Source organism: Bos indicus, chromosome 22, assembly GCF_029378745.1.
Source record: "Bos indicus isolate NIAB-ARS_2022 breed Sahiwal x Tharparkar chromosome 22, NIAB-ARS_B.indTharparkar_mat_pri_1.0, whole genome shotgun sequence".
Lineage (NCBI taxonomy): Eukaryota > Metazoa > Chordata > Mammalia > Artiodactyla > Bovidae > Bos > Bos indicus.
The window spans coordinates 54,245,622-54,261,763 of record NC_091781.1 but is presented as its reverse complement, the minus strand read 5'-3'; the positions used below and the strand labels follow the sequence as shown (position 1 = coordinate 54,261,763).

At 45.6% G+C, this 16,142-nt stretch overlaps 1 long non-coding RNA gene across 1 annotated transcript; it reads right to left on the bottom strand.

Moving 5' to 3' along the window:
- Window positions 1-722: 722 nt before the first annotated feature.
- Window positions 723-10,721, bottom strand: LOC139178703 (uncharacterized). The gene is made up of 3 exons (XR_011563189.1): window positions 10,628-10,721; window positions 8,750-8,970; window positions 723-851 (listed from the first exon to the last, which is right to left on the bottom strand). It is a non-coding gene; the product is annotated as an uncharacterized lncRNA (long non-coding RNA).
- Between the last annotated feature and the right edge of the window lie 5,421 nt (window positions 10,722-16,142).

Below are 16,142 nucleotides of genomic sequence, written 5' to 3'. Positions count from 1 at the left end.
CCTCGTGTGAAGAGCTGACTCATTTGAGAAGACCCTGATGCTGGGAAAGATTGAGGGCGGGAGGAGAGGGGGACGACAGAGGATGAGATGTTTGGATGGCATCACGGACTCGATGGACATGTGTTTGGGTAAACTCCGGGAGTTGGTGATGGACAGGGAGCCCTGGTGCGCTGTGGTGCATGGGGTCGCAAAGAGTCGGACACAACTGAGCAACTGAACTGAAATACCATTTAGAGAAGAGACATCCTGGACTTCAAGGGGGGAAAGAGGGAAGGATGAGTTTTTTCAATTCAAAGTAGGAGACAAAGTTTCTTTTCAGGTGCCCTGAAGCCAGCCTCTCCCAAGAGCAACAGTTCTCATCTCTGGGAACCGAGCCCCCATTTCAGCCTGCTTCACGGCATGGCTACAAGTCCACAGGGTCACAAAGCGTCAGACACGACTGAGCAACTAACACTTTCCCTTTTTCACACTTTCATTGGATGGGGATCACAATGATTTAGCATATCAGCTCAAACCAAATGAAGTTGCCATTTTTTTAGATTTAAAAAGAATCAAATACCTTAAATTTTGCATGGATCAAGCTGATAGTTAATCTTGGGAAAAGATTCTATATAAAGATGTGACATTATCAATGCTCTCCTCGCTCAGCTTCTTCTTCCCAGTAACATCCTAGCTTGAGGAGCCTGTTCACTTCACTTGCCTGCTGAAGTTCTAGGCTCTCACCTGTGAATCTTATAGTCTGGAGTCACTCATTTTTTTATGATTTTCAGCAGATCGTCCTCCGCATCTCAGCAGTGGATCACCAAGGGCTTCCTTAGAGACACGGCCAGCTGCAGCGGCCTCTCGAAAACCTGGGAGGAGACAGGGGGACAATGCCTGTGGGTCAGGGTCACTCTGGTTACCCCCAGAGCAGCCAGTGCAGTGGGCAACCCCCACTGCGTCCGATTCTTTGTTCTTAAACTTTATAATGCATGAAAATGAAAGTCTCTCAGTCGTGTCTGACTCCTTGCGATCCCATGGCCTATACAGTCCATGGAATTCTCCAGCCCAGAATACCTGAGTGGGTAGCCTTTCCCTTCTCCAGGGGATCTTTCCAGCCCTGGGATCATACCCAGGTCTCGCGAATTGCAGGCAGAATAGTAATAGCTAACGCTGTGCGCTTCCTAGGTGGTGGTGATGGTGGTGCTTTAGTCACTAAGTCATGTCCCACTCTTGCGACCCCATGGACTGTAGCCTGCCAGGCTCCTCTGTCCATGGGATTCTCAGGCAAGAATACTGGAGTGGGTTGCCATTTCCTTCTCCAGGGGATCTTCCCAACCCAGGGATCGAACCCAGGTCTCCCACATTGCAGGCGGATTCTTTACCAGCTGAGCCACCAGGGACAGCCCTCCTAGGTGGTAGCAGTATTTAGATGTATTATAACGTGCAATGCTCACGAGCACCTTAGGAGCGATCCTGCTCTTAGCCCATCCTGCAAAGAAACCGAGGCTCCAAACGAGGTCATGTAACTTGCAGCTGGTGAGCTCCAGCACCACGACTGAAACCTGAACCCAGGCTGTGCTCACAGCATCTGGGGCTCCAGGGCCAGGGCGGCGCCCACCACTACCAGCTGAGTGTCCTCCCTTTCACTGCCCCCTCCTCTACCCCCACTCCCAAGAGGTAATCCATCACCCTGCACAGCTTTTCCTACACATACGCTGCCATCCATACACGCATCTGCACAACGCCCGACTCTGGGAAGGTGTGCGTGTGTGTGTGGAAAGAGTACTACACACATTTCCTCCAAGTTGCTTTCCTAACCAAAATCAGGTCTTCTTCCAGGTGGACACCTACAGATGTATTACATTTTTAAAAGTTCTAGTTACCTTAAAAGTCGTCAGTAGTAAAATATACAAGTTGCTAGTAACTGTAATGAAAAAATAGGGCTAGAACTTATTCTTTCCTTTAACAAGATCAGTTTAAGGAAAAAAAGAAAACACTAATTCATTTACAAACAAATTATGTCATCTTCAACTTAATGTTTCCATGGATTTTTTTTCAATTGTGGAATATAATTCGTGTTTGAATCACTGCATCAAATAAAAAGATGCTTTGGGTACTTTGAGTCCGGGGTGCTCACCTGACAAGACCTTCAGATCCAACACTTACACTCCCTCCCCTCAGAGCGGTGGCAGTGAGCCAATACCAATTCCGATGTAACTCATGCTGAATCTGTGATTCCAACTAAGGGAACCAAGAGCATAGACTGCTCGCCAAGTCTAGACAAGCTAGATCCAGTATCTAGAGCTGGTGGGAACCCCCCACCAACACAGCCACCCGCCCTGGGCCCCTCCAGAGGCAAGAGGTAGCAAAGGATTCTAATTCCTACATTTAATTTTTACGTCTAAAAAATCTTTCCTTAAGTAATCAAACTAGTACAGCCTTGAGGTGGAATATTACATAGCTGTTAAAAAGCCTATTTTTCAAAGCATATTTAATGAAGCAGGAACACTTTCACAGTAGAAAAAAGGTTTGTGACTACTACTTTTTCATTTTAATTTTCCTAGTTTTCTAAAAACCATGTAGAGACAGCCCACATGTTCCTGATTCTATGGCAGGTGTTTGAAAGACATGCCTCCAACTGTTCCTTGCAATTTTCCAAGGCACAGCAACATTAAAAATATGAATTTCAAAACACATCTGAATTTCAAAACTGTTAAGAAGGAAGAATTTTTAGGGGACAGAAACTGTGGCTGGGCTGGAGAATTTGTCCTCCCCAGGAAGCCAGCTGAAAAAGCACAGGAGTAAATGAAGCTTACTGGGAGGAAAAGGTCTCCTGATGGTCATGGTCACCATCCTGATGGAACAGGAAACGATCTGTACACATTTGTCTACTTTTCAAATATTTTGCAACGGGCACACTAAGTTATAAAATATATTTTATATAAGTTATAAATAATTATATATAAGTTATAAAATATAAACTATAACAACACAAGAGAAGACTCTAAACATGGACATCACCAGATGGTCAACACCGAAATCAGACTGATTATATTCTTTGCAGCCAAAGATGGAGAAGCTCTATACAGTCAGCAAAAACAAGACCAGGAGCTGACTGTGGCTCAGACCATGAACTCCTTATTGCCAAATTCAGACTTAAATTGAAGAAAGTAGGGAAAACCACTAGACCATTCAGGTATGACCTAAATCAAATCACTTATGATTATACAGTGGAAGTGAGAAATAGATTTAAGGGCCTAGATCTGACAGATAGAGTGCCTGATGAGCTATGGAATGAGGTTTGTGACATTGTACAGGAGACAGGGATCAAGACCATCCCCATGGAAAAGAAATGCAAAAAAGCAAAATGGCTGTCTGGGGAGGTCTTACAAATAGCTGTGAAAAGAAGAGACGCGAAAAGCAAAGGAGAAAAGGAAAGATATAAACATCTGAATGCAGAGTTCCAAAGAATAGCAAGAAGAGATAAGAAAGCCTTTTTCAGCAATCATTGCAAAGAAATAGAGGAAAACAACAGAATGGGAAAGACTAGAGATCTCTTCAAGAAAATCAGAGATACCAAAGGAACATTTCATGCAAAGATGGGCTTGATAAAGGACAGAAATGGTATGGACCTAACAGAAGCAGAAGATATTAAGAAGAGATGGCAAGAACACACAGAAGAACTGTACAAAAAAGATCTTCACGACCCAGATAATCACGATGGTGTGATCACTGACCTAGAGCCAGACATCCTGGAATGGGAAGTCAAGTGGGCCTTAGAAAGCATCACTACGAACAAAGCTAGTGGAGGTGACAGAATTCCAAGTTGAGCTATTCCAAATCCTGAAAGATGATGCTGTGATAGTGCTGCACTCAATATGCCAGCAAATTTGGGAAACTCAGCAGTGGCCACAGGACTGGAAAAGGTCAGTTTTCATTCCAATCCCAAAGAAAGACAATGCAAAAGAATGCTCAAACTACCGCACAATTGCACTCATCTCACACGCTAGTACAGTAATGCTCAAAATTCTCCAAGCCAGGCTTCAGCAATATGTGAACCGTGAACTTCCTAATGTTCAAGCTGGTTTTAGAAAAGGCAGAGGAACCAGAGATCAAATTGCCAACATCTGCTGGATCATGGGAAAAGCAAGAGAGTTCCAGAAAAACATCTATTTCTGCTTTATTGACTATGCCAAAGCCTTTGACTGTGTGGATCACAATAAACTGTGGAAAATTCTGAAAGAAATGGGAATACCAGAACACCTGATCTTCCTCTTGAGAAATCTGTATGCAGGTCAGGAAGCAACAGTTAGAACTGGACATGGAACAACAGACTGGTTCCAAATAGGAAAAGGAGTTCGTCAAGGCTGTATATTGTCACCCTGCTTATGTAACTTCTATGCAGAGTATATCATGAGAAACGCTGGACTGGAAGAAACACAAGCTGGAATCAAGATTGCCGGGAGAAATCTCAATAACCTCAGATATGCAGATGACACCACCCTTATGGCAGAAAGTGAAGAGGAACTCAAAAGCCTCTTGATGAAAGTGAAAGTGGAGAGTGAAAAAGTTGGCTTAAAGCGCAACATTCAGAAAATGAAGATCATGGCATCCGGTCCCACCACTTCATGGCAAATAGATGGGGAAACAGTGGAAACAGTGTCAGACTTTCTTTTTCTGGGCTCCAAAATCACTACAGATGGTGACTGCAGCCATGAAATTAAAAGACGCTTACTCCTTGGAAGGAAGTTATGACCAACCTAGATAGCATATTCAAAAGCAGAGACATTACTTTGCCAACAAAGGTCCGTCTAGTCAAGGCTATGGTTTTTCCTGTGGTCATGTATGGATGTGAGAGTCGGACTGTGAAGAAGGCTGAATGCCGAAGAATTGATGCTTTTGAACTGTGGTGTTGGAGAAGACTCTTGAGAGTCCCTTGGACTGCAAGGAGATCCAACCAGTCCATTCTGAAGGAGATCAGCCCTGGGATTTCTTTGGAAGGAATGATGCTAAAGCTGAAACTCCAGTACTTTGGCCACCTCATGAGCTGCTCCCAGAGGACCTGACCTTGGCTGCCTCGAGCACCTGCAGGGTAAAGAAGGGGCCAGCAGTTCACCGCTGCCCCTGCCTGCTGCCCTTCGTCCACTTCCAGCCATCCTGGGGCTCCCTGGAGGAGGGCAGGCCAGAGGCTGGCTTCACTCACTTCCCCCCTCCTTTCCATTATCCATCACATGTCTCATGGTTTCAGAGATGCCAAAGCACCCCAAATGTCTGGATTCCCAAAGCACATGGGACAAGTCCAGAAGATCCCAAGATTGACCAAAGCCTTTGTTCCACTGAGCTTCCAAGTCCACAACCTGCTTCCACAATTGCCCAGTGCTTTCGCTTGCACAGCACTACGTCCTGGAGACTAGAGCTACCATAGGGTCTGGAAATCCCACTCCCAAGGTCACCAAAGGGGAAAGGGAAGGGGTGGCAATACATGAGGATGTTGGGACTGACACAGACACACTCACATCTATAGAACAGCTAATCAACAAGGCCCTCCTGTGCAGCAGGGGACACTACACTCAACATTCTGTAAGAACCCACGGGTCTGACCAGGCTCCTCAGCTCCATTCTGGACTCCGCTCCACCAAACCACATCCTGAGTCAGTCCTGTGACCTCTCAGCCCTCCCTCCAGACTGGATGCTCCTCAGAAGCCATCTCACGGCTCCACCTCAGACGCAGTGCTCAGCACACAGTCCTCACGCACGCGCTTAGGATGCAGAGCAAGAGGGGGCAGAACCCTAGGACTCCCGAGACGGGACCAGGCTCCTCATCTCTCTGTGGCTGCCAGTAAGCCAACTGTGAGAAACAAGAACCTTTAGGCCTGAGATACAGACAAGGGTCTCTGCCATTGGATCAGACCCCGAACAGAGGCCACACCCTCACCTCTCTATTCAGCCACACCTGACACCTCGAGCCGAGGACACAGTGAAACAGCAGGACCCTAGGGCCCTCACCCACATGTGCTCTGCCTGACTTTTGTCTATGAAAAACTTTAGGCAAAGAATACGTTTATCAGAGAAGTGAGAACGTGCAAAAACAAAGGAGAACAGTCAAAGGAGACCAAACAGTAATAACGTACTCATTAAGCGCATAGTCAAGCTCCTTTAGTTCCTTCTCAATGGCTAACAGACAATATTCTGAGCCATGCCCTGTGAGCTGTCTTGTAGATATGGAAATGCCCACCAGGTGGAAGAAATTAACTAGGTGATGACCAGATGGTACCCATGACATATGCAGCCACCATTCTGACAACTGGCTTCAAGAGATAGAAACAAACTAACTCTGGAACTGAAGATTGCTGCTGCTGCTGCTGCTGAGTCGATTCAGTCGTGTCCGACTCTGTGAGACCCCATAGATGGCAGCCAGCAGGCTCCCCCATCCCTGGGATTCTCCAAGCAAGAACACTGGAGTAGGCTACCATTTCCTTCTCCAATGCATGAAAGTGAAAAGTGAAAGGGAAGTCGCTCAGTCGTGTCTGACTCTTAGAGGCCCCATGGACGGCAGCCCACCAGGCTCCTCCATCCATGGGATTTTCCAGGCAAGAATACTGGAGTGGGGTGCCATTGCCTTCTCCGGGAACTGAAGATTAACTGTACCTAAAACAAGATGACCAATTGAAGACGACCTACAGAGCTGACCATGCCGCTTCTGCATGGAGCGCCTCTCTCAGCCTAAAAAATCTCTTACCCCACTGCTTGTCCGTTGTGGGGAGCTGATGTCCCCCGTCACTGCCCCCCACCCGTTGCCAGCATCCGAAATAAAGCAAACTTTCCTTTCCACCACCCTGGCCTGTTTATTGGTTTTGAGCAGCAGGACCCCCAACCTTTCCGCAACAGCAGCACACCTGAAAGGCTAAGTAAGACCCCTCCACATCTCTGGACCCTCTTACTGAAGTTTAACCAACTGATCCTTCTACCCGTGGGCACCCGAGACCACTGAAACTGCAGCGAGGACAGATGGCAACATCAAAGCAGCCTCTGGCTGCCTGATTTATATTTCGGTCATACTCATTATTCTTTTTCAAAGGTTTTCAGCTCACCATTACTTCTTTAGTACGTCAGCGTGCCCACTCAAAGGTTCTGACGGTGAAGTCCGCACTGGAACACCTGGAACGCTTCCCCTAAGGAAAGAGCCTGCCAGCCAAGATGCAGAGCCAAACACAGCCGCACTCCTTGGTGACAAGGTGAGACACCGCTGAGCAGAGGCTTAAGGACAGACCACTTTCCTCCCCGCTGCTTTTATTTCTGATGACTTTATCAGGAGCCGCCGGCCCCACCCAAATAAGACTCCGCCTCCCCTCCCCGACATACAGACCTCCTCACCTCTAAAGCCCAGACCTCCAAAACCTAAAGAGCAAATCCCAAACCACCAGAAAGTCTGCGTGGCACAGACTAGGCCTTCCGTAACTATTTCTCCAAAACCTGACTAAACAGGTGGATGACGCTCACACAGTAACCGGCAACGTAAGCTAGGGCTCTTCTCCTGTGTGGAACCAGCAAAGTGTTAACTGAGTGCAAGAGACTCAACCTTTCCAAACTCATGATCATCTTTCGCACACATACACACACACACACACACTCCCGCACTGAGAAATTTTAATTAACCCCCTTTTTAAAGTTAAAGTAAACCAAATGGATGAAATGCACCTTCTCCGCGAAGCACCCCTCAGTCTGCTCCCAGTAAACATGAAGACCTCCTCTGTGTTCCCCCTGGGGAACTAAAGGGGACCCTCCAAAACAAACCCACTACACAAGACCCCAGCGCCCTGGCAGCCGTAACCCTGGTGAAAAGTCACACCAGGAACCAAATTCTTTTTCCTGGTTCTGTGCTTCAACGTTCAAGTCCCAATTCCTTAAATTTACAATAAAATACATATGGTTTTGTTTCTGGGGCACACCATCCACCTTCTCTGGCAAGGAGTCTGCAGCCTGACTGCTGATCGCAAGCACCTGGGGTTTATTTAAAGACTTCGAAGCCCCACCGACATCTCAAGTCACCTGGGTGGAGCGGAATGTCAGCGCAAGGATCTTAAAGTACCTCAAAGCGCTGCCCAGTTGGAACACTGCCCGTCTGGAACTTCAGGTCATCCCCTAGCGTCTTCCAGCTTGCATGAAGACATCTGGGAAGCCCCCAGAGATCTTGAGATCTTTTTTTTTTTTTTTTTAACTATCCTCTCACCAAAATACCCACATCCAACCTCTCAAGCCAAGGGGAAAGGGCTTCGCAGTCCGTAAAGCGGACTGGGTGCCTCTTAAGGCTGCAGGCGCCCTCCCCGAAACACACCGTTTGTTCCAGGGGTCTGGCAGGGCACAGAGGGGATCCCCATGAGGAAAGCAGCCCCCGGAAGCTCCGAACCAGGCCTCCTTTGGAGGGGGAGGAGGAACGACTGCAGCGGGAGCCCCAGGACACAGGTCCTCATTCTGGATTTCCAGGAGCCTGGGGCTGCTGGTGCGTCCTGAACCTGACACAGCACGGGGAGCTGACTGGGGGGCAGGGTAGACATCACTGCGCTCCCAGAGCCAGCTGCGCCGGGGGAACTCTGCCCTGGACGCTGCTCCAGGGGTACCTGACCCTGTGCTGCGCTGACCACCTGCAAGGTACGGAAGGGCCGGGAGTCCATCATCACCCCTCCTGACTGTCCTTCCTCAGCCTCCGGCCATCCTGGGACTCCCTGGGGAAGGGCAGGCCAGTAGGTCAGAGGCTGGCTTCACTCACCTTTCCCCCTTTTTTCCACTGAAGGTTTCAGAGTTGCCAAAGCACTTGGGACAAGTTCAGGCCCACACTGCTTCCACAGCTACCAAGCGCTTGTTTGCCCAGAGCTGCTTTGGGGTGTCAGAGAGCTTCTTGGGCTATGACGGGCTGCCATGGAGCTTGCGATGCAAAGCCCTTTTGAAGAGACCAGCATCTAGAAAGTCAGGGAGCAAGTAGGTCCACACCTACGAAAAATAAATCCTGGTAAGGGGGGCAGGAGAAGAGGAAACTGCCCTGCACTGTTGGTGGGAATGGAAACTGGTAATAGCCACCATGGAGAACAATCTGCAAAAATTTTTACTCTAAAAATAGGGCTACCCTATGATCTAGCAGTCCCACTCCAGGGTATATATCTGGAGGAAACCCTATTTTGAAAAAAAAAACACATGCACCCCAAGATTTCACTGCACCACTATTTTAAATAAATAAATGCACGATAATAAAGAGATTATATTTTAAAAAAGAATTTGTTAGGCAGGACCACCAGAGCTAGAAAAGTAAATGTTTATACCAGTTCTAAATGCATGGGATTTCACGAAGAAATGGGGACGGAGCTGCTGATCTGAATCGCAAATGTTACATGAGAACCTACTGTTTCTTCCCCTCCCTCCTCCATTCCTAGGTCTCTCTCTCAGGTGATATTATCACACCTGTACATGTTTTTTTTTAACTTAATACTAAAAACAATTTTTTTTATGTATATGGCTGTGCCCAGTCTTAGTTTTGGCACGGGAGATCTTCTGTTTTTAGTTCTGGCATTCACACTTAGTTGCGGTGTGTATGATCCAGTTCTCTGACCAGGGATTGAACCTGTGCCCACCGCATTCAAAGTGTGGAGTCTTAGTCCCTGGACCACCAGGGAAGCCCCACACCAGTACATCTTTGAAGGCATCAGCACAGCACTTTCACCTTGTAAACTAAAAAAATGCAGGCAACCTAAAATTTGAGAGTTATGCTTTATTCAAGATTACTGGGAGAAATATCAACAACTTCAGATATGCAGATGATACCACCCTAATGGCAGGAAGTGAAGAGGAACTAGAGAGCCTCTTGATGTAGGTGAAAAAGGAGAGTGAAAAAGCTGGCTTAAAGCTCAACATTCAAAAAACAAAGATCATGCCATCATCACTTCATGGCAAATAGATGGGTAAAAAAATGAAAACAGCAACAGACTTCATTTTCTTGGGCTCCAAAATCACTGCAGATGGTGACTGCAGCCATGAAATTAAAAGATGCTTGCTCCTTGGAAGAAAAGCTATGACCAACCTAGACAGTGTATTAAAAAGCAGAGACATCACTTTGCCAACAAAAGTCTGTCTAGTCAAAGCTGTGGTTTTTCCAGGAGTCACGCACGGATGTGAGAGTTGGACCATAAAGAAGGCTAAGCACCAAAAAATTGATGCTTTTCAACTGTGGTGTCAGAGAAGGCTCTTGAGAGTCCCTTGGACTGCAAGGAGATCAAACCAGTCAATCCTTTAGAAATCAACCCTGAATATTCATTGGAAGGACTGATGCTGAAATTGAAGCTCCAATACTTTGGCCACCTGATGCGAAGACCTCACTGGAAAAGACCCTGATGCTGGGAAAGACTGGGGGCAGGAGAAGGGGATGACAGAGGATGAGATGGTTGGATGGCATCACCGACTCAATGGACGTGAGTGGAGCACCCTATCCTTTGTCACATGACAGAGGCATGAAGAAATGAGCTCCTGCATGGAGACCAAAACATGATATTCTGCTTCCCTGTTTTCATATGCCCTTCCCTCTCACAGTCAGCCACTAAGGCTGCAGCAATGGGCCGTGTGCTTTGCACGGAACTGACCCACCCACGCAGACTCTTACCTTTCCTTGAACCAAAGGCTGGACTCAAGTCTCACACCACAAAAACATCTGAGAGCCCTCTTGCATAACCCTGGTTTCACCCTGGAATTGCCTGGAAAATGTGATGAAAACAAATTTATTTTCATTCTCTATAAACTATGTCGCTCACAGGAAATTAGGTTATACATCTCAAATACAACATTGTGTGTCAACTACGGTTTTTTTTCAGACTTTAAACTTTTTATTTTGTATTGCTGCTGCTGCTGCTAAGTCACTTCAGTCATGTCCAACTCTGTGCGACCCCACAAACGGCAGCCCACTAGGCTCCCTCATCCCTGGGATTCTCCAGGCAAGAACACTGGAGTGGGTTGCCATTTCCTTGTCCAATGCATGAAAGTGAAAACTGAAAGTGAAGTTGCTCAGTTGTGTCTGACTCTTAGCGACCCCATGGACTGCAACCCACCAGACTCCTCCGTCCATGGGATTTTCCAGGCAGAGTACTGGAGTGGGGAGCCATTGCCTTCTCCGTTATGTAGTACTGGGATACAGCCAATTAACAATGTTGCAATAGTTCCAGGTGAACAGCCAAGGGACTCAGCCACACATATACATGTATCCATTCTCTCCCAGACGTCCATCCCACCTGGGCTGGCACATAACAGTAAGTAGAGTTCCACGTGCTATACAACAGGTCTTTGTTGGTTATCCATTTTCAACTACATATCCGGATCAATACACAGAATGTGTGAAGGAGGTCACAGGTGATAGTATTTAAAACTCACTGTGTCATCTCTGTGGCAAGCCTAGAGTGAAAAGCACGTCTTTAAATCTTGCCCCTCAAACTTTAACATGCATACAAAGCATTCTAGCACACAAGGAAGAAGCTATGAGTCTGCAGCTTTGGTGTGGGGCCCGTGAACTGGCATCTTTAACAAGCTTCTTCCTTGTGCAGATGCTGCTCCCCTAGGACCACTTTTAATAGCACTAGAGAAAGCAGACATGCCACACCTCAGCTCCTTCCACCAAACACCTAATCGCACGACACCTACTGTTGGTTCCATTAAAGACCACCATCCTGTCCTGAAGGATCCCATGTCTGGCTAGCACAGTAAGGTTTATGGAACAAAGACTGTAACATTTGAGTCTCTATTTGGAAAATGATGCACATAGTCATTAACCCTATGACTACTGAGCCTCTACTGTGCGTTCACAAGAAGTCAAGGCAGGTATGTCTTTTTTTAAATTATGTTTGGCTCTGCAGGCCCTTCGTTGTTGCATGGGCTTTCCACAGCTGTGGTGTGCGGGGCTACTCTTCTCTGTGGGGCGTGGGCCCCTCACGGAGGTGCCTCCCTTCTTGTGGACAGACTCGAGGGCCCTTGGGCTTTCCCCAGCTGTGGGGCGCGGGCCCCTCACAGAGGTGGCTTCCCTTCTTGTGGCGCACAGACTCGAGGGCCCACGGGCTTCAGTAGTCGTGGGACACAGGCTCAGTACTCGCAGGCTGCAGGCTCTAGAGCGTGGGCTCAGCAGCTGTGGCACCTGGGCTGAGATGCACTGAAGTATGTGGAATCTCCCCGGACCAGGGATTGAACCCACATCCCCTGCAGTAACAGGCGGGTTCGCATCCACTGTGCCACCAGGAAAGTCTAAGGCAGGTTTTTTCTGCCTCTGGAGAAACAATCCATAGTCAGACCATGAGGCCACCCAACCAGGCTGGAAGAGCCCCCAGTGCGTGCGGAAGGCCCATCCCTGCTCCCTTGTGGAGGGCAGGCACTTTGGGCCAGGGATTTAGAAGTGCGCCCTAAACAACCTGTCTCCTCGGGGCGCATCCTTGGGTTCCTTCAAGCTCATCACCTAGCCCTGAGGTCTCGCCCTGGACCCGCAGGTTGAGTTCGCCAGTGCTCTGGCGCCCTCCAGTGGACACCTGCTGTAACAACAACCCTCAGCCCTTCGGCCTGCCTCCATCCCTTTCCCCTGGCAACTGCAGTCTATCACAATCTTACCTTAAGATTTAATTTTTTATTCAGAAACACTGGACTAGACCAAAGGTCACTTGAAATGGACTATTTCTAATCACAGGCAGAAAAACTAAGTGACACGAGAGAAAATGTACTTTTATGGTGGTTGAAGAGACGCGCTGTGCTGTTAGTCGCTCAGTCGTGTCTGACCCCATGGCCGTAGCCCGCCAGGCTCCTCGGTATACGGGGATTCTCCAGGCAAGAATACTGGAGTGGGTCACCACGCCCTCCTCCAGGATCTTCCCAAACCAGGGACTGCTGAAGAGATGGGGTGAGTACAATTACTTCAGCGATTAGCTCAACTCTCACTTTGATGGCGGGACACGGACCTGTGTTCATACTTTCCTAACGTTCCAGAAAGAAATATTTATAATAAGATCAATTTACATTGGAATCGCAGCTTTCCCTCTTTAAGACCTAGTGACTTTCCGTGAGTTTATTCTCCCCTCAAGCACTGTTTTTGCAGAAGCACTAGTCACTCAGTCATGCCAGACTCTGCAACATCTCCTCTGTCCATGGAATTCTCCAAGAAAGAAGAATACTGGAGCGGGTAGCCATTCCCTTCTCCAGGCGATCTTCCCAAACCAAGGCTCAAACCCGAGTCTCTTGCACTGAGGCAGATTCTTTACCATCTGAGCCAACAAGGAAGCCATTTTGCGAAATGGAGATAAGAAAATCCACTTGCATAACTTTTAGAGTTAAATGAGATAAAATGTGAAGGATGGCATTGATCAATAGAATTTAATGAAAATCTACACCCTTTCCTTTTTCTCCTTTCTCCAAGCAGGTGTTCATTCTTTGCAAACTTCATACTCTCTTTTCTCTCCAGGGACATCACAATTCCTGATACACAAGAAACAAAAAATATTTGTGGACTGATTCATCCATTATTCCAGCTGAGACATTCATCAACTTCTATAACAGCCTCTATTCTCCTCTGTGCTGTCTCTTTTAACTGCGGTATCCTCTACGAAGATGCTAGTTGCCTGGGTGTGGAATATTACTAGATTTTATTCTCTAATATTATCTTGTAGTTATTACTCTCTTGTTGGCTTGTCCCATTTCTTTGTACCCTCCAATCTCAGTACAATGATTTAACAAATAATTAGATAAATAATCTTTTGATTAACATACTATTTAGTCATAATAGATCTCACAGAAAATGCCAGTCTTTAGGTGCAGTTGATCAATGTTTTATCTATGTTCTTTCAAGAGGTAAACATCATAGTTTCTTAAAATGCATATGAAAAACAGAACATTCACTTTCTTGATCGCTTCACCAAAGTTTAGAATTTTTTGCTAAAATTTTTTGCTAAAACTACAAGGCCAGGAAGTGGAATGACAAAAAAAATATACAATGTCACAGTCATGTTTTCATCTCTTCTGGATGACAATAAATCACAGTTGGTATTATTAATGTATATTGAATTTTATGCAGCTTACTTTACAGGCAAAAACTGTGAACATAACTCCTTTTCAATAGACACAAAATCTAATAGTAAACTACCCAAAGGGGTGGAAAATTTATATTGCTTCTTTTAACAGATGTAGTAATAAAACTATGACTTATGAGAACAAGAGTACAGGGAGAAATTAAAAGACATAAAACACTGGGAACCAATGAAAACAACACTAAGTATAGTCAGAAAAATAGAAAACATATCAACTTTATACCTCTGCAATTAAATAAATATTTATATATGTAGGGAATAAATACTTCAGCAGAAAACTGTTAATTAAAAAGAATAATGTTTCATAGAACAAATACACAGCAACAGTGCATCTAAGAAACACAGATAAGCATTTTAAATCAGGCTAAGAGGTCTTGTCCAAACACACAGAAATAATTTTGCCATCTAAAAGCATGAGGGTGATTGACTAAGATTTGACTCAGGTAGGATCTACAGGAAACTTTCTCCTGGTGTCTACTTTATCAAATTCAAGTCATTAAGGTATTTATTTCAGAAGTAGATCTCATTCTATAAAGAATTATTTAGAGAATTTCATTGTTTCTGCCTTTCATTAAGTCTGCTGCTGCTGCTGCTAAGTCGCTTTAGTCGTGTCCGACTCTGTGCGACCCCATAGACGGCAGCCTGCCAGGCTCCCCCGGCCCTGGGATTCTCCAGGCAAGAACACTGGAGTGGGTTGCCATTTCCTTATTAAGTTTAGGTATCAGTATATCTGCAGTCCTAGGGATAGAAACATAAAACATGTTGATATCCTATGGTTTGGGGCAGCTATTAATGTTTTTCTGTTTGTTTAAGAAGAACCGATTTATTTTCAAACTAATATGAAGTCAAATAACTTTGTCTTGTTTCTATGTCTTTTATAAAGTTGATTAAGGACAATGGAATGCACAGTTACATTGCAAGACTAGATATGACCATTAAGAATGACAAAATCATTAGTGTAAGATTGATTCTTTTTAAAAATTTTGTAGTAATAAAAAGAGTGGTGGACAGGGGAGCCCGGCGTGCTGTAGTCCACAGGGTTACAAAGAGCTGGACATGACTTAGCGACTGAACAAGAAGAAGAAATACACTGTAGGGCATGTATTACCATCCTTGTAAAAGCTGTGAGAAACTATGAATGAGTAAATCTACATTTGTTAGCTAATGGTATGATACAACCACACACTTATCAAAATAAAAATGAAGTCCATATACATACAAAATCTAGTCTTTATCATTAGCATCGAGAGAAACTATAGACCCCAAATGAAGTCCTGATGGTAACACTCTTAAAACAATAACATTTTAAGTGCTATTACAAACCCATTTGATATTCACTTTAATTGCCACAATGCTGATAAATATACTTTGTATTCAAACACATGTCACAAGTACTACCACAGCAGTTTCAAGAACAAGTAAATGGATGTTTAAAATTGCATGTTACCAGGAAAGAGGGGGAGAAAAGCAATCACAGCAAACATTAGCTCCTTAAAACAGCAAATTAAAGATTTATATTAAATCATGTTCCGTCCCACTTAGATACAGGGATCAAACCCAGGTCTCCTGCATTGCTGGCAGATTCTTTACCATCTAAGCCACCAGGAAAGCCCCATGACACATATAGAATACAATAATACAGGAAAACTTGATGTATCAACCACGCCTTGTGGTCTCAGCTGGTTTCTACTGATTAATTAGCCTGGAAAGAAGAATTGGGATGTGAAAAATGACTCAGAAGGGGAGGCTGAAATTCACTGCACAATAGTTAGTTTCTGAAAAGGATTTTAAAAATACCGCTACGCCACTATATTTTAGCTGAAGGGACAGGTAGTTACATATGCCATTTTATTTCAATTGGTCAGACAAGTTCTACTGTTCCCTTTAACCTTGTCCTACATGCAGGACTGCCACCTTAAAATCCAACATGAGAGACCTCACGCCGTGAACCCAAGATGGCATTTTTCAGTGTATGGTCACAGAATGTTTGTTAAAAGCAAACATTCCTGTGCCTCAACCAGGTTCTACCAAGTCAGAATCACAGCAATGAGCATTGTGACAAGCAACATG